Source organism: Amblyraja radiata, chromosome 25 (genome assembly GCF_010909765.2).
Source record: "Amblyraja radiata isolate CabotCenter1 chromosome 25, sAmbRad1.1.pri, whole genome shotgun sequence".
Classification (NCBI taxonomy): domain Eukaryota; kingdom Metazoa; phylum Chordata; class Chondrichthyes; order Rajiformes; family Rajidae; genus Amblyraja; species Amblyraja radiata.
The window spans coordinates 21,184,382-21,203,566 of NC_045980.1; the positions used below are offsets into that span (position 1 = coordinate 21,184,382).

A 19,185-nucleotide genomic window follows, 5' to 3' on the forward strand; every position below is an offset into this window, starting at 1 on the left:
CGGTCGACCCAGCTCCATCCAGCCCACCATCTGCTGTAACAGTCAGCCTTGCCTCTGCCAACCGCTCTTGTGGCTCGCCGTCACTCCAGACATCTCCGCTCATCCATTAACCTGGCCAATCGTCCTCACATTTGTCCTTCTTCAACTCCCGTCCACCAGAACGTCATGAACATACCACTTCATTCCCTTGCCTCCTAGAGCCAACATCAGCCCCACTCCCATCCCCATTCCCAGGACATCCCGTCCCTCTGGTTCGCATCTGCGGTGCGACCACCTCCATCACTGGATGCTGGTTTCAACCGAAAATAGACACAAAAAGCTGGAGTAACTCAGCGGGTCAGACAGCATCTCCAGAGAAAAGGAATAGGTGATGCTTCAGGTCGTGTCACATGGTCATTCGAGTCTGAAGAAGGGTCTGGACCCGAAAAGTCACCTGTTCCTTTGATCCAGAGATGCTGCCTGACCCGCTGAGCTACTCCAGCTTTTTGTGTCTGCCCACTAGGGACAGTCATGTCTCCAGGCCGCTGAGCTTCACAACCTCCCCACTGCCCTCAGCTCCTTTAAACCCGCCCTTTTGATCAAGTTTTGATAAAGGTATTCACTGCTGATATACCTGTGAGGCACTGAGGATTTAAAAATATATATATATTGCAGGTACTTTTGAAGGAGAAAGCTATTTGTAAATGAAACGGAGTACACGTGCACTCCCATTACATGACGGGAGGAACGCAGGAAGGTGGCGAGTGGGAGGTGATGGGGGAGTGTACTCAGGAAATGCTCACCTCAGGCCACGTACCAAGAGGATTCGCTTATTAGTACTCCAATATTTCCAAAAGCACGCAAAACCACAACAGGAATAAAAACCAAAGAGTCTGGACTCCACGGAACTTGACATGCAGTCAGTCTACTTTGATCAAGACAAAGACGTATTATTGATATTGTGTGTGCGTAAATCCCCACACAGACATCTGGAGCTATTTACTTTTATTGCAGAATATGAACAATGCTGACAATGTATTGAAACTGCAACGTAACTGGTTAAGAATATAATTTGATGCAACGAGCAGTTTAAGCTTCATAAAGACAATGAGAATTTGGATCCACATGATCCCTGGAGCCAGCTTCGCCATTCAATTTAGATCGCGGCAGGCCCAACTTTCTCCAAATCCAATTTCCTGCCCTCCCCCCAAAACCTGTAATCCTTAACAATTAATAATTTATCCACCTCACCTTTTAATTGCACAAAGAGTCCGCTTTCTGGGCTGTGGAATCACAAACCCACTGGCTTTCAGGGAGAAGGAAGTCATCCTCATCTCAGCCTTCCCCCTTCTACGAAGACTATTCCCTGAGTTTCTGGACTCTTCGACAAGAGGAATTATTCTCCCAGCAGTTCATCTATCAGGCCCCTCAGAATCATCCGGGCTTCAATATAATCACCTCTGATTCCTCTCAACATCCATCCTCAGTCTGAGACTATGAAGCTCATGAGACAGAAAATTAAGGTAATAGTTCCACGCAACAGCTTGTTTCTTCCCTCCACAGATGTGTCTGCAGTTATTAACTTTCACTTTCCTATCGACAACTATTGGTTTTTAAAGAGGTGGCGGCACAGTGGCGCAGAGATAGAGTTGCTGCCCTACAGCGCCAGAGATCTGAGTTTGATCCTTACTATGGGTGCTGTCTGTACAGAGTTTGCACATTCTCCTTGTAACCTGCGCGGGTTATACCCAGATGCTCGGGTTTCCTCCCATGCTCCAAAGACGTATAGGTTTGTAGGTTGAGTGGCTTCTGTTAATGGTAAATTGTCCCTAGTGTGTAGGATAGTGCCAGTGTATGGTGTTATCGCTGGTCGGCATGGACTCGGTGGGCTGAAGGGCCTGCTTCAGTGCTGCATCTACTTTTGTTTATAAAGTCATTGTGACGTTGATGAATTTGGTTTGCACCCTACCACACATTCCTCTGTTCTCTATGATCCTATCTATATTTACACTTTGAACATGCTTGTTCTCCCATGTTTTGGATCTGACGAAGAGCCATTGAGCTGAAACGCAGACTCTGTTTCTTCCCCCCCCCCAGTTGCTGCCTGGTCTGACGAGTGTTTGCAGCATTTCATACCTTTTGTTCAACGTTTCCAGCTACTGCAGCCTTTTGCTCCATTTAAAAAAAAGAGAAGATTTGAATCAGTCGTCCGGCTGGTAGAAGGGGTTTTTGTGAATTAACTCAGAGGAGTTGACCCACAACAAAACTCAACGCTTGCCACATGCACTGCTTAGAGACAGAGGGTACTGTGTCGAGTCAGTCGAACAGAACTGTCTGCAGTCGGTCAGTCACACACTGTTAATGTGTCTATCCAAACAATCCCGCTGTTACTGAGTGAGCTGACATTCCTTTCAATGAGTATCACAGCAGACTACCTGGGGCCAAATCCACACTACACTGGCTGCTCTAATAAACGTACAACAATCTAACGTTTTATTGCAATAATACTTCTATCGGCATTAGAGCGCTATTGTTCCTGTGCTTATGATTTGACATTTTGCGTTGCAAAATTGGATTTCAGCACAATTGTTTAATAATAATTCTCCAGTAATAGCCATCAGGCTATTAAACCTGGCTCGGACAAAACTCTGATTATTGATAACCACTTTCTGTTATTTGCACTTTACCAGTTTATTTATTCATGTGTGTATATATTTATATCATGGTATATGGACACATTTATCTGTTTTGTAGTAAATGCCTACTATTTTCTGTGTGCTTAAGCAAAGCAAGAATTTCATTGTCCTATACAGGGACACATGACAATAAACTCACTTGAACTTGAACCATCACCGCACTTGCATTCCACTAGAAGGCTGATTTTTCTCGAATTTTGATCGCTGTGTGAAAAGGTGTAGCTCACACAGCTCAAATAGTCCGTGCCAATGGAAGCTCAGTCTTAGAACTCGCGCAATGAATTTGACATCTAACTTAGCAGAAGTGGCGATCTTCTCTCAGGCCTTCAGGCCTCTCCTGGTCCAGAAAAACCTCAATACTAATCCACAAAGAGAGGAGGGGGTCACACGCCAGGCTTTGCCCCACCTCCACTCCTCTTTTCCACTCCTCTACCTCACTGGTGCATCAGTCTGCAGAATGATTCCAAGACAAAACGTCATCTGTCCACATCCTCCACAGATGCTACCCGCGAACAGCCAACACTGACAAATGGCAGGCCTGGCTTGCGCGCTGTGCAGCCGAACATCCTAGCGAGCGAGGAAGGACCAGCGCCTCTGAGAGCGTTGGGGGACCCACGCTGCCAAGAACAAGTGGGGGAGGGGGGGTGGTCCAACCGGGCACCAGCAGGTCAATGGTGGGGCACCAACAGCGGGCACGTGGGGCAGCGGCTTGCTTTGATGCTGAGAGCAGTAGATAGGACTGTTCCATTAACTTCTAGTAACTTTGATGGGACAAGAAATATGGCGACTCTTGTGGACTGCCTCTGTGAGGTCTGCCATACGATTTTACTGGGCTGTAGGCAAAAACAAAGGATTTCACTGCACCTAGGTAAGTACATGTGACAGTAAGTATCATTGACTGCCTGACAGCTGGGGCATGAGCTGAACAAACTCTCTTCACCTTTCACTCTGCCATTTACACTGCTCACAATTCACATTAACCATATAACCATATAACAATTACAGCACGTAAACAGGCCATCTCGGCCCTACAAGTCCGTGCCGAACAACTTTTTTCCCTTAGTCCCACCTGCCTGCACTCATACCATAACCCTCCATTCCCTTCTCATCCATATGCCTATCCAATTTATTTTTAAATGATACCAACGAACCTGCCGCCACCACTTCCACTGGAAGCTCATTCCACACCGCTACCACTCTCTGAGTAAAGAAGTTCCCCCTCATGTTACCCCTAAACTTCTGTCCCTTAATTCTGAAGTCATGTCCTCTTGTTTGAATCTTCCCTATTCTCAAAGGGAAAAGCTTGATCACATCAACTCTGTCTATCCCTTGCATCATTTTAAAGGGGGGGGGGGTTAAGTTCCTAGTACATGGGAGGTGATGTGATTGTCTGTAATGCAAAGCCGTGTAATCTGCTCGTGCATCTGGAAACGAAAGTTGAAAGAAAGTACTGAATTAGAGTCATTGTACTTGATTTAGAGGACAGCATGGAGACAGGCCCTTTGCCTGCCTAGTCCATACTGACTAAGTTGGCATTCTGGTCTGGTCCCATTTGCCTGCATTTGGCCTGTAGCCTCCTCAACCCCTATCCTTACATCTGTTCAAATGTCTTAATTGTATCACTTCTGCAGCTTCTAGATGGACACAAAATGCTGGAGTAACTCAGCGGGGCAGGCAGCATCACTGGATAGAAGGGATGGATGGCGTTTCAGGTTAAGACCCTTCTTCTACAGCTCCCTGTGGCAGCTTACTCCAGATACGGACTACCCTGTGAGTGAAAACATTTGCCCCGAGGTCTGTCTTCAATCTCTTCTCCCTCACCTTCAACCTATGCCCTCTAGCTTTGGAATCCTCTATCCTGGGAAAAAGACTGACCATTCAATTTATCCCTGATCCTCGTGATCTTGTACACCTCAATAAGGTCACTCCTCAGCCTCTTCGGCCCCAAAGCAGAAAGTCCTAACCTATCAGATCTCTCCCGATAACTCAAGCCCGCAAGCCCAGGTTTCATCCTGGTGAATCTCTTCTGCACCCTTTCCAACTTAATGATGTCCTTCCTGTAGCTGGGCAACCAGAACTGCACGTAGTACTCCTAGTCTGGTCTCACCAATGTTTATTTACCATTTTTCACCACACAAAATGTGTGAATGAATTTATTCAGTCTCACCAATTTGTGTGTAGGGATTTGTGAATTCTGCGATGGTGAATAACCAGAACCAAACAGCGGTATTGCAGGGGTTGCATGTGGACTTTTAGCTTCACCGCAATCTCAAAGTGGGACATGCATGGAGCCAACAGATGTGCCGCTGCAGCAGCAGCAGCAGCAGCAGCATAAGTAGGTCACACTGCTCCGTCTCTTCACATTGTCCACGTGGGCTCTGGTCCACATAGACTTTACAAAGCTGACGAATGAGGACGACTTTGTTGGTGTGAGGGGCAGAGTGAATAGGGTGTAGGTTTGAGACGTTCCTAGTAGCCTTGAAGAACATCCGAATTACACTAAAGACATCACCTATCGTGCATTTTATCCTAAAATGTCCAATTGTTTTTTAATGTGTCCCAATGAGTTCTCATTATGCATGAGCTAATCATTCAAATTTCAAGGAATGTTGTATTTCATGACTTCTCCGCAAGTTTTCAAACTCGCCCCATCTTTCTGCGGTCTCTCACTCCCTCTCCCCATGGACACCACAGATCTCTCTCTCTCTCTCTCTCTCTCTCAGCAGCGTCCAGTCCCAACATTCACATTCACTCAGACACACAGCATCTTTGTTCGCCCCAGGTGTGGTTAACAAACAGGTCACAAATGATAATCACAGGACACTGCCTCGTAAAGTAGCAATGTTGCTTTTGAGCTAATAGACCATGTTGATGCCATCACAAAGATGGCTCATCGATGCCTCTTCTTCCATAGAAGACTGGGTCAGTATGTTGATGAATACTCTATCGCACTACTACAGGTGTCCAGTAGAGAGCATACTGACTGGCTGCATCACGGCCTGGTTCGACAACTCAAACTCCCTGGAAGGAAGAAGGCTGCAGACACTGCCTGGTTCATAACAGGTACTGACTTCCCTACCCATCGAAGGGATTTATAGGAGGCACTGCTTCAAAAAAGCAGTTAATATAATGGAAGATCCACACCAGCCTGGCCACACTCTCATCTTGCTACTACCATCAGGTAGAAAGTACAGGAGCCTGAAAACCATGACCGCCAGGTTCAAGAACAGCTTCTTTCCAACAACCATCAAGCTCATGAACACTGCACATGATCACATTGAATGGCAGTGCTGGCTCGAAGGGCCAAATGGCCTACTCCTGCACCTATTGTCTATTAACACTAACCACTACCTCAGCAACTCAAACCTTTCTGTCCTGGGCCTCCTCCATGGCCACAGCGAGTCCCACTGCAAATTGGAGGAGCGGCATCTCATATTTCGCTTGGGTAGTTTACACCCCAGCGGTATGAACATTGACATCTCCGATTTCAGGTAGTCCCTGCTTTCTCCCTCCTTCCCCTCCCCTTCCCAGCTCTCCCACAGCCCACTGTCTCCGCATCTTCCTTTCATCTTCCTGCCCCCCCCCCCCCCCCCCCCACACATCAGTCTGAAGAAGGGTCTCGACCCGAAACGTCATCTATTCCTTCACTCCATAGATGCTGCCTCACCCGCTGAGTTCTCCAGCATTTTTGTCTACCTCAGCAACGATGATCTTCTGTGGACTGTCTTTGGTTACACTGTAGACTTTGGTGTTGCACTACTATGGCTAACTGCTATAACTGTTATTACTTTATTGTATTACTGATTATTAGATATTTATCTCTTTGTTATTGTGTTCATGGGCCTGTTAAGCTGCAGCAAGCAACAATGGCATTGTTCCGTTACAGGAACACATGACAATTAAACTCTCGCTCTGACTCTTGTAAAGAATGCACACTCCTGAAACACACTGATGGGGCTAAGGGGCCATTTCACAGCACCCCATTCCTGATTCAGTAATAAAACCTGAAGATAGGCACAAAAGGCTGGAGTAACTCAGCGAGACAGGCAGCATCTCTCGAAAGAAGGAATGGGTGACATTTCAGGTCAAGACCCTTCTTCAGAGTCAGGGGAGAGGGAGACACAAAGATATGGACGGGTAACTTGTGAAAACGGGACAAAGATCAAAGAAAATGCAGAATAGATCATTGTTATCTAGGAGAAGGTGACAACGAAGCATGCAAAGATATAATTTAATCAAGATGGCAGTCAGGCTGGTCGGAGAACAGAGGGGGGGGGAGAGAGAGAGAAAGAGGGAGAAAGAGGGAGAAAGAGGGAGAAAGAGGGAGAAAGAGGGAGAAAGAGAGAGAGACAGAGAGAGACAGAGAGAGAGAGACAGAGAGAGACAGAGCGAGAGAGAGAGAGAGAGAGAGAGAGAGAGACAGAGAGAGAGAAAGACACAGAGAGAATGAGAGAGAGAAAGAGAGACACAGAGAGCGAGAGAGAGAGAGAGTGAGAGAAAGAGAGAGAGAAAAGAGAGAAAGCAAAGGGTACGAAGTTAGAGAGGTCCATATTCATATCACAGGGTTGTATGTTGCCCAAGCAAAATATGAGGTGCTGTTCCTCCAATTTGCATTGGGTCTCACTGACAGTGGAGGTGGCCCAGGACAGAAAGGCAAACTGAGTTAAGGTCTTCAGCGAAACGATAGCCGAGCCTGCGCTTGGTCTAGCCGATATACAGGAGTTCACACCTGGAACAGCGGATACAATAGATGAGGTCGGAGGAGGTGCAAGTGAACCTCTGCCTCACGTGTAAGGACTGTCAGGGTCCTGGGCCGGAATCGGGGTGGCGGGGGGGGGGGGGGGGATAGGTATAGGGACAGGTGTTGCCTAATTGATGACAGATGACAGATGGCACAATGGGCTAAGTGTTCGGCTGGCGACCGGAAGGTAGCCGGTTCGAATCCCGCTTGGAGTGCATACTGTCGTTGTGTCCTTGGGCAAGACACTTCACCCACCTTTGCCTGTGTGTGAATGTGTGTGAGTGATTGGTGGTGGTCGGAGGGGCCGTAGGCGCAGATTAGCAGCCACGCTTCCGTCAGTCTGTCCCAGGGCAGCTGTGGCTACAGAAGTAGCTCACCACCACCGAGTGTGACTGATGAATAATGCGATGTAAAGCGCCTTGAGTATTCTAGAAAGGCGCTATATAAATCCCATCCATTATTATTATTATTATTATTGAGTTTCTTGCAGATTTCAACTTCTACAAACCTCTTTTGGGAAAAGATGTACGGTTTGTTTTGAGATTGCAAGTAACAAGACTTCATGAGCAACACATGGAATGTATATGTTGCATTTTGAAAGAGCCTACAAATTTGGGACCTGGGTTTATTTACCCTGTTGGTAGCCGGTGACCACTGGTCCGCTGCTTTTTACTCAGGCCTTATTCACACATACAAATGCTTTATATTAAAGATTTCCATTATCCATTGAACTTCAATGCTGCAAAGATAACATTACAGCAGTCAAACTGATATGTAACCACTCAGTCCTTCAAAACTCATTACATCAGCTGCTTTCAGCTGTGAGTAATTAAATCTGAACATTATCTCCTGTGATCTATAAAAGGAACATTTAAAAAGGGAAAAAAAAAACATAAAGGAAAGAATCTGGTTCAAAGCAATTACCACAACTCACAATAATCTGATAAATAATGACAGAATGGGTGGATAGTAATTCAAAGGGCAATGTTTCTGTTGACCTGTAGAAGACTACATTCACCAAACGCTAAATCAAGTTTTTGTATTTTTTTTAAAAACTGGCAAACTCCTCAAAATGCACAATTGCTGATGATGATCACCACCTCCAGTTTAAATTCCATTTGGAATATTTTGGAGGATCAAGAAACCAAGAACCAAGATGATATAACGCTTCACTTTCTACAAATAGGAATCGGACTGCAGAAGACAATGTTACGAGCTCTTGCGGGAAATTGATCAAAGAACTGCTGTTCCCATTAAAGGCTACCCCAGATACTCGTTGAGGCACCAAATATATGACAAAGAATATTATTAACAAAGCGTGAACCACGCCTTCATTCCTCTCAACCCAGACAATGGGCCAGTTTCTCTGAGACACACACAAAGATCTGCCAGAATTTCCCCCTTTTCACTGCCAAAGAATCTGGAATTTCCATACATAAACGCGTGAACACAGAAAACCATGGACTTGCTGGTAGCCAGGATGTGTTTGTCTTCATACCGCCACTAGACCTCACATGGAGGAGTGGATGCATTTAGATGGAGAACTTCACTCAGGCAACTCATGCCAGAATGAACCTGGCCCAAAGATCTCGCCCCATTGCGATCAATAGAGAAGAGATATGAGGGATTATGTTCTTGACTCTTTTTGTTTTTTAGCTTTTTTGACTGTTTATTGTCTTAGAAGGCTTTATATTACTTTTAACCTTTCTAATAATTACATATTTTGTTAATAGTTGATTCACTTCCAATAGTTCGAGTGTTTTAAGATTCTGCATGGCAGAACATTCAAGGACATTCACAACAGTTTGGAGACACAAGCGTGCAGACACTGGAATCTGCAGCAAAACAAGCTGAAGAAGGGTCTCGACCCGAAACGTCACCCTTTCCTTCTCTCCAGGGATGTTGCCTGCCCCCGCTGAGTTACTCCAGCATTTTGTGTCTATCTTCAGCATCCGTGAGGGGAGGATCCGTTTGGACCCTTCCTCACTCAGAGTGATAATAAAGATAGCTGAGACGGAGTGTTGGTCACGCAGTCACTGAATTAAATAGTACTCTCATCTCCAGAAGAAGAGAACAAATCCTTCTCTCACCTCCAAAACAAATCAGAATTGAGGGACAGAATAAGAGATTTCCATGCGATTCAACAAATGGCAAGCTTCTAAATGTAGTCGCCACTAATGGAAGATATGCTCAGATATAAGCTAAGAATTGCCCCCAGCTACTCCACTGTACTTAGGATATTGCGCAAGAGCAATTATTAACAAACTAACAACCTATTAGCTGTGTGATCATGGGCATTGCAATAATTTTTTTTAAATCAAACAAAAAGCACACACCACATTTTTCTAATATAAACAGACCAGCGGGATGAGTTAGCGTGAGCAAAACACTAATTATTACAAATGGTAGTATAATTTGGAAATGGCTCCATCACCAGAGAAAGCCAACGTTCCGATTCTTGAAGCAGTAAATGGAGATTCCATTGTGCCGTTACACTGCGTGGAGGTCTGCAGATAAAAAAAAGTAGTTTGCTGCAGTCAGATGGCACGTTTAATTAAATATTGTGGGAAGCTTCCAAAGCGAAATATCATTAATCATTTATGTTTGCTTAGGATTAAATTAAATGCTCGTGCAGGGAAAGGAAATATTTGTGTTTTCCTAAGATTTATTGCTCGAACTAGATAAAAAGAGCAAAGCTCTTCGATTCAGCAGCTCAATATTTGTGGACATTTGGTCAGATAAGGAACTTGACTTTAACTCACACAAGCAAAGGACTGAGCAAAGACCGACGTTGCCAAACAAGAACATTACGATTCCAACATGGGTCACAAAAGCTTTTTTTTTCACATTTAATGATTCATTTCTGTAATTTGTTTTGTTTTTCTTTTAATAGAAGTGAAACAATTAATCTTCTCGGCCAGTCAAAGCTCAAGGATGTTTGAAAATTCTGCAGTGTCTAAAGAAAGTGCCCAGTCTGGGACATTTAATTTTGCATATAAAGCCACGGCTTATGGTTGGAGCGACAATTCCACAAAGCTGATTGCTAAAAGAATACAGGTTTCAAATAAAACAGGGCAAGATTTACAATGCAACTAATGAAATGGAAAACAATCTAAAAATATGCCCAGAATTTTAACCACAAGCATGCGATGCTGGCGGGAATTCACAAATAAACTCAGAAAATGTTGGAAATGTTTAACTGCAGTGCTTAGAATCTCACAGTTCCAGCAGTTTGTTCCCTTTCTCCTCTGCATTCATTCTTCCCCCACTCCCAGTGGGAGCAGCTGCAAATAACAAACCCTTACAGCCCTCATTTAACTGCATCCACTCTGCTTGTGACATCAAAGCTGCTCCTCTCTTCACAGATGCTGCCTGACACGCTGAGTATTTCCAGGATCTCTGGTTTTCGTGTCAGATTTCCAGCACCTGACGATTTTCACTTTCACAGACAGTTTCCTTGGAGGCTGGCTTGCGTTGTTCACCCATGGACAGGTGCATGTGTAGGAAAAGTCTGGAGGGATACGGGCTACATGACGGCAAATGTGACTCAGATTTGTGGCTTTAAAAAAAAAAGATTTACTACATGATTGTATAGACTTCGGCCCGACTTGTCGCATAGACAAGTCGGGCCGAAGGGCCTGTTTCCGTGCTGTACGACTCTATGACTCTACTTGAGAATTCTACAATGGGAATTGACGATGTCAAACATCAGAATCGAGATTCCTCAGAGGAAAGGAAAAAAATGTATTAAAACAAAATAAACCTACCCAGCAGTCCCACAGGTCGAACTCTATTAACTTTGCTCTGGTATCAAAACATTCTGGTTAATTTCTAGCAATAATACTATGGCAATGCTTATCCCATGCATTTCCATTTTAATTATGTTGAATGACTAATGGAGGCCGGTGCAAATGCAAGAAGCTCCGTTAATGAAAACATGCAGTCCATGTACATTCCCACTGAATCACAACCTCATCCAGGCGCACTCCAGCTCTGGCCAAATTAGAAATGTCGAAGAATTCAATTGCCCGGGACCACGGGGGGAGAGCATACACAGCAGAAATTAAATGTCAAGTGGAACGCAGCTGCGGCGCAGTCTGAAGCTAAAGTTAATCCAAGGAGCAAGACCAAAACAAATAATAAATAAAAAAGCATGTCCTACATCAACCGAATGTTGTATCTGTGGGAGTAATGTTTTCGTGGCTTTCCGAAGAAAATAGACTGATGTCAGTTTTTCTGTGGCCGACACACAAGTTCATGTGTAAGATCAAACGCCAATGTGTAGCCAAGAATGAGCACTTACGAGTGCGTGGGGGGCAGGAACAAAGAGGTGTTGTGCGAGAGAGGAGAAGTACTGGGAGACTACATTGCAGTATGCAACGAGCTCTGCAGTGTGTGGAAACAACAAGTGAATGGTTTTGGAAGAAGTAGATTTACAATTCCAAGCGAATATTCAGCAAAAGAGGCGAGCAGGCATCCTTTGCCACAGCTCACTCTGGAACACCTCTGCTCTGCCGAATAGCTGGGAGGTGGCTGTGTGTGGAAGCGTGCATGCCACCCTACCCCACCGCTGTGGAGCAGAGTCGCCCAGCACAATGTCACGCTCGGTGACCAAAGCACAACAAACTATTCAGAGTTTGTGTTTATCTTCGGGGAAATGCAGCTTTTCAGATCTCATTTGACATCATTATTAATATATGAACTCATACCAACAAAAAAGCATTCAAAACATAGACTGTACCAATTTACTGACCCTTAAAGAACATGTTCTTCCGACATAGTGGCTTGTCAGCAGTGGGGACGAACACAACAACACTCCTGTTTCCATTGTTGATCCTGTGCAAGCATTCTTGTGCAGGCACAATTGTTAAAATACAGAGACTGCATTCCATTTTGAAGCCGGAACGGCAATTTAATTGAGAGAATTCTACCGTAGTCTCATATGCAATGTCAATAAAAGCAAAAGGAAACAGAAAATAGATCATTCAGAAATCTAAACGGTAAACCAACGTGCCAGGGAAGTGTTGATGATACATTGGGTTTGAAATGCAGGGTTCTGTTTCCAGGAGTACATGGACATTCTCAGGAGCATTCACAATTTCAACAAATGGAAAGCGTTTGGTTGAGAATGTCCTGCAGCCACGTGAAGCAATACTGTACTGTTGTAAAATTAAGTGAAATTGATTACTGTTATACTGCATGCCCACAGACAGGAAGCTGGGCAGTTTATCAATTGCTGCCAAGCCTCCATTGCTCAGTCCATCTTTAGAGAGACTGATTAAAGAGCAACAATTATCTGGTCCAGATCACAAAAGAATTGTTAGCCAGGCAGCAGAGATGCGAGATGCTCAGACAGGACAATAAAATGAGTAACACTTCTGAACTACCTGGGAAAGAACTACATTAATATTGCTCACTCTCCATGCTACTCGGGATATCTTTATCATTAATTTGAGCTTTCTTATAAATCCCAGCCAGTTGACCAATTCCCATGCATACTTAGATTTTAGACTTTAGAGATACAGCGTGGAAACAGGCTCTTCGGCCCATGGAGTATACGCCGACCAGCGATCACCCCACACACTTGGGACAATCTACAAAATGTTCTGATGCATAGAACATAGCAGTACAGGAACAGGCCCTTCAGCCCACAATATCTGTGTCAAACATGGTGCCGACCAACTCTTATCTACCTGCACATAATCCATATCCCTCCATTCCCTGCATATCATATGCCTATCCAAAAGTCTCTTAAATACCACAATCATATCTGCCTATCTTGCCTTAAAATTTTGATTTTTCCATCCTGGGAAAAAGGTTCTGACTCTACACCCTATCTATGCCTCTCATAATGTTACAAACAATGGAATAAATGCAGACTGCAGAGGGAATCCAGTCTATTTTTCTCCTCTCAGGCACAATTTTCCAATACTTATCACACAGACTGTTACTTTATTATTAAGGGGGTATAAAATAGCAGGTCATGCATGAGAATAATAAAGATTCATTATACAGAGTAAAGAATGTCTCGCTCATAAGGGAAATAAGATTTATATAAATAATTAAAGATTTTAAAGTCCAGCTTTCAAAATTCAGATTCATCCTTAAATCAGTGTAACAAAAATTAGAGAGATACATCACAGAGACAGGCTGTTCAACCCACCGAGTCTATGCTAGCCATCACTCACCCATTTACACTAATTCCACATTCCTCCATTTTTTTTATTCAGCCCACATTCTCATCAACTTCTCCTGGATTCTACCCCTCAACACACTAGGAACAATTTACAGAGGCCAGTTAACTTACCAACCCTCACGTCTTTCAGATATTCAAGGAAACTGAGAGGAATCCCACTCAGTCACAGCGGGAACATGCCAACTCCACACAGACTGCAGGGGAGGTCGGGATTCAACCTGGGTCTCTGGTGCTACGAGGCAACGACACCACTAGCCGTGTCACTATGCAGTCCACGTGATTGCTTCTGTTCTGCTAACGTATTAGTCCCCTTGTTTATTGCTCAACTGAGGATTTAACTTTTTCAGATTCCTATGTTCAAAGATCCAGTATATCACATGAAGATCCTTACAGTTGGTTGGCTTTATTCAGCATGCCCGAATCAAACTGATTCTCCAAAGAAATACTCCTAAAGTTCGATAAAGCTCTCCTCAAATTGACAACGTGCCAGCAACCATCATGACAGAGATTAATGAGGAATGGGTTGGGTTACATTTGCTCAGGTCAAAGAGAAGCACAGCGTCAACCCTGCCGATATCAAGGCAGCTGAAGATCTGCTACTTCTACGTATAAATCAGGTCATCAAACTGCAGATGCAATGTTAACCAGAACTATGGGTTATTTTTCACGCATCAAAATCCTGATCAAACTCTTCCTCCATCTTGATTTACAGGGCGGACAGGCCCGGCTGCCGGGCGCACTCGCAATGCCTGGAAGATCGTCGTGCAAAACATTTTTTTACTGGCTGTAAACGTGGCCTTCGAAACCAGAGAGAGCATACAGCTCTACTGAAGATTGAGGGTGTTCATTGCCATGATGAGACCGACTCGTGCCTGGGCAAGACATGTGCCCATGTCCACAAGGCGAAGAATAACACTGTCACCCCTGGTGGTAAACCAAATAAAACTCGTGTCATTTGGGTTAAAGTGACTCGTTTCTCATGGTAACAGCGGCATGGTCCGTGCCAAGTTCAAAAGTAACCTACCTGAGAAGGCTATTGGGAATAGGATTCGAGTGATGCTGTACCCATCAATAATTTAAAATAAAGGTGGGCATAAGTTGAAAATAAATAGTAAATTGGTCTCAATTTTTTTTTAAATGTAGGTGCCACAAAAGGTGGTAGACACTGCCCGGTCCAAACACTGATATTGACATCCCCACCGTCAACTGGTGCTCCCATCTCACTGCTACCATTGGGAAAGTGATACAGGGGCCTGAGAACCGTGACTGTGGATTGCAGTGGGGAGCAGGCCAGACTGAGCCCGAGTACCACAGTGCTGCCAGCATGGAGTCAGGAGGCCGAGATTACAGCATCTCATGCACAGATGGTTCTATCTTTATCGGTACAGCTGCTGCAAAAGAACAGCACTTCTCAATCAATTTGGCTGAGTCAGTGAAAATAAAAGTGATGGTTCAGCGTGAACCCTGTTAAGCGGGTATGGTTCCCAGCTTGCTGCATGATTTCCCCCTTGTTTAACGGTGGATGAAGCACGGCGGTGAGACGTTATGGCCCTTCGATCCAGTTTGTCAGGCTGCACCTCCATGACATCATCTTCTGCCCCAAACGCAGAAGGAAATGACCTCGACACCGGGCAAGCTGTATCAGGAAGTTGCCTCGTCCAGTTTACTGATGAGCAGCAAATGGGTACAGGGTCTTCAAAACCAGGGCTAAACGGTTTATTAATGCAAGTTGTATGCATTAAGTATGGGAGCAAATATTTTATTTCCAAATGCATCTTCTGGAATATAATATTTTTACTATTTGAGACAAAGTCTTTAGCAAAATGTCAGTGATACAGCACAAAAACAGGCCCTTCAGCCCAACTCATCCATGCCAATCAAGATGCCCCATCTAAGCTAGTCCCATTTGCCCACGATTGGCCCATATCCCACTAAACCTTTCAGATCCATGTACACGTCCAAATGCCTCAACTGCCTCCCCTGGCAGCTGGTTCCAAATACCGACCACCCTTTGTGCTCCATGGACTTTTGTTACAAAGTGGTTTATGACAAGCAGAAGTCAATGTCCAACAGTGCCGTCCTCAAGAGATTGAAGGTTGAGGTGATATGCAGATCAAGCAACCTGGGGGAATTAAACCAACCAGCCTATAAGGGAAGAGGCAAGTGGAACGATTGGGAAAGAAGAGAGAAACAGAATGGTATTCAAAATATTCCCGTGAGGAAAGGAGGAACATAGAAAGATAGAGATAAAAAATTACTGCGGCTGAATTTTACTTATTTTCAGACTGGAGCTCAAAGTTTAGGAGCTCCATTCTTCAAAACTGGGAAAGAAAGGAAGCAAGTTGGTTTTAAGTTGCAGACAAAATGGGGGAAGAAAAGATAGTGGCTAGGTGTTAGCACATGAGCGGAGTGGGAACTTCAAGCTGCAAAGTGCAGTGTCAGCAATGGATAGATCTGCAGAGGGGAAAGGGCCAAGAGGGAGGATTCCAGAAAGATTGGGGATTCATGAAGAAGGTCTGCAGCCCGGGGAGAAGACTCCTGATCCTGATCCAAGAAATGGTGGAAGCAGCAGCAGAGGCCTTCACCATCACACTGGGTTCAGACTTCATTCCAAGGTGGGTATAGGGAGACAAAGCCACAGTCTCTGCTGTGGACTGATGATTCAGTCAGAGATGGGATGATGAAAACATGGCAGGGGGTGGGACCATGGGGAGAGATGGGGGTCAGAGGAACACGAGGGGGGGAGAAAAGCCAGGAGAGTTTTAGTTTAGTTTAGGATAGAAATACAGTGCAGAAACAGACCCTCCGGCCCACCGTGTCTGCACGGAGTAGTGATCACCACACACTAACACTATCCTACACACTAGGGACAATTTACAATTTTACTGAAGCTCCTATGTACCTGTATGTTTTTGGAGTGTGGGAGAAAACCGGAGCACCCGGAGAAAACCCACGCAGGTCATGGAGAGAACGTACAAACTCCGTACAGATCAGGATCGAACCTGGGTCGTTGGCACCATAAGGTAGCAAGTCTACTGCTGCACCACTGTGCCGACTTTTGGATCTTGGGAATTGAAGGGTGGTTGAAGTCTGTGATCTTCTCAAGGAAAGAAACTAGTCTACTGCCGCCGGGTCGGTAGTGCTCCAAGTCTCGGAGCATGAGGTGTGCACCGATACCTCCCAGGGCTTTGTAGCAACATCTCCCATCCCTCAGTCACAATGACACTTGCAGATATAATCAGAATTTGTGCACAGACAAAAATGCCTAAAGTTCATCACTTATTTATGGGAAAGTCAATTATTAATTCAATAGGTTTCCTTCAGTGTCACAGACCAAACTAAACAATTCCCCCTTTGTGTATAAAGTTTTCCTGATTTAAGAATTGTATTTTGTGCAAGTGCCATAAATGTATCCTCCCTACAGACTCTCATTATTGACAGGTGACCTCATTAATCACATGATGTGCTGTTTATCTCTCACCTTTAGTAAAGGCTGTAACCAAGCCCTTCAAATAAAAAATTAAACTGCAAATCAATCCAGCCCATAAGTTTACGTTTTAGTAAATCCTCCATCTTGACCCCAAAGCCAAATTCCTCAAGGAATCCTCAGTTCAAAGCGACAGCATTCAAAGGACCTGGATCAATATCCACCTCCCCACTTCAGCACTGAGCTGGACACTCGATTGCTTTTGAATTAGAGAGGAGAAAAAAGATTTATCTTCCTGCATCTTCTGGAACATTTCATTTCAAACAACTTGTTCAGAATTGTGTATTTCACTCCAATTCTGGTACGAATGGCAGGCAAATGTTTCTTACAATAACTCCTCGATATTCTGCTATGGAAATGCTATCAGCTGCGCATTCCTGTCATTGTAAAATAAAGTCCTGGATTAGCTAAAACCTTGCTTCCAAATGCAGAAATGGGGAAATGGAGGTCAACGTGCAAAAATTGTTAACTGCAAAAGTTAAGATAATTCCAATAAATTCTTCCAAACTAACAAAAATGCAAACAGAACAGCCTATAAGTAATTGCTGTGATTTTCCATGTACTACAGAGATTAATTTAGGACAGTGTTTTTGACAGACTGAAGGAAATATGTTCTACAATTGAAATCCATTCTTTCACATGCGCAAATGCTGACTGATCTACATTGTATCTCAGCTATTTTTAATCATTTTCAGAGTCGCAGTATGTTCCAGTTTTCCTTTCAAATGAACTCAGGAGACTTCAGACGCTGGAATCGTGCGCAAAACACAAAGTGCTGGAGGAACTCTGCGGGTCAGGCAGCATCCCGACAGGGAATGGACAGAGGACATGTTGTGTCGGGACCCTTCTTCAGAACCGAGGAAAGGTCCCAGCCCGAAACGTTGTCTCTACATTTCCTCCACGGATGCTGCCTGACCCACAGATGCTGCCTGATTCACTGTGTTCCTCCAACACTTTGTTCCCTTTAAAGGAAATTGATCAACGCTTCAAACACCTTCACTTTCATTCTTTCCATTCTGTTTTCCTTCCTTGACCTTTTACGGCTTTCCTTGGTGAAATAATGAGCACAGAAGAACCCTTTGAAGAGTTGACTGCATGCCACTCCTGGGCTTGTGGATGTGTTCACAAGCATTAATATGATCAGAGTGGAAACACGTATTACCATGACGCACAGCAAATCCGGCAGATGGAGTTGCTGAGAAAATATCACATTGATATTTGTAAATGGATCAAATACCTGCCTAATGATCACATGGCACATTTAAAAGCATCGTATCAGCAGAAGAATCCAGTACCTCATGTCCAAAAAAGCTGTCAGGGTCCCCACATTTCAGGGAAGGAGCCGACTATCTAACGGCACACCTTGTAGGGAATGTCACTGTCCGAAACAGGCTCCAGGTAACATTGGAGGGAAATCCTCCAAGCGAAATACAATTCTACTTGAAAGATAGAGCAGGTTGGTGGAATCTCTCATTACCACCAGCTACAATTCCCAAGGGTCCTTGGGTTAATTAGATATACAAATAAGATGCAACATTTTCCATTGTCCAAGATGGAACTGCTTTCAGCCCCACTCAGATGCTTAACTTCCGGCTTTCAGCGTTCCGGCTTTCGGCGGCGGCGGCGACATCACCACGGAGGTCCGCTGGACTGGAGGGCGGCATCTCCGGCCTGGATCGATCGCCTCAGCGCAGAGGGAGAACAAGGAGGGAAGAGACGGAGACTAAGACTTTGCCTCCATCACAGTGAGGATGTGCTTGGTGAACTCACTGTGGTGGATGTTTAATTTGTGTTTATTGTATGTTTTGTTATTATTGGTTCTGTGTATGACTGCAGGCAACATAATTTCGTTCAGATCGAAAGGTCTGAATGACAATAAAGGAATCTAATTCTAATTCTAATTCTAATTCAGTGTTTATCAAGTTCGAGAAACGTTAGTGTGCCGGAAATCTGAAATCTAAGCAGCAAATGCAAGATGCGAGGAGAGAGAAACAGAGTTAACTTTTCACACATAAAATATGGGGGAGATGCTGGGGTTTAACAAAGTGTGGAGAGCGTAGTCGGGAAAAGCAGTGAGGAGGAAGGG

The 19,185-nt window shown here is 44.5% G+C and overlaps 1 protein-coding gene across 4 annotated transcripts in view; it reads right to left on the reverse strand.

Annotated features, from left to right (window-relative positions):
* The window catches only part of ttc28 (tetratricopeptide repeat domain 28), a 530,600-nt gene that overhangs the window by 294,288 nt on the left and 217,127 nt on the right, over positions 1 to 19,185 (reverse strand). The gene's annotated exons all lie outside the window — the stretch shown is intronic.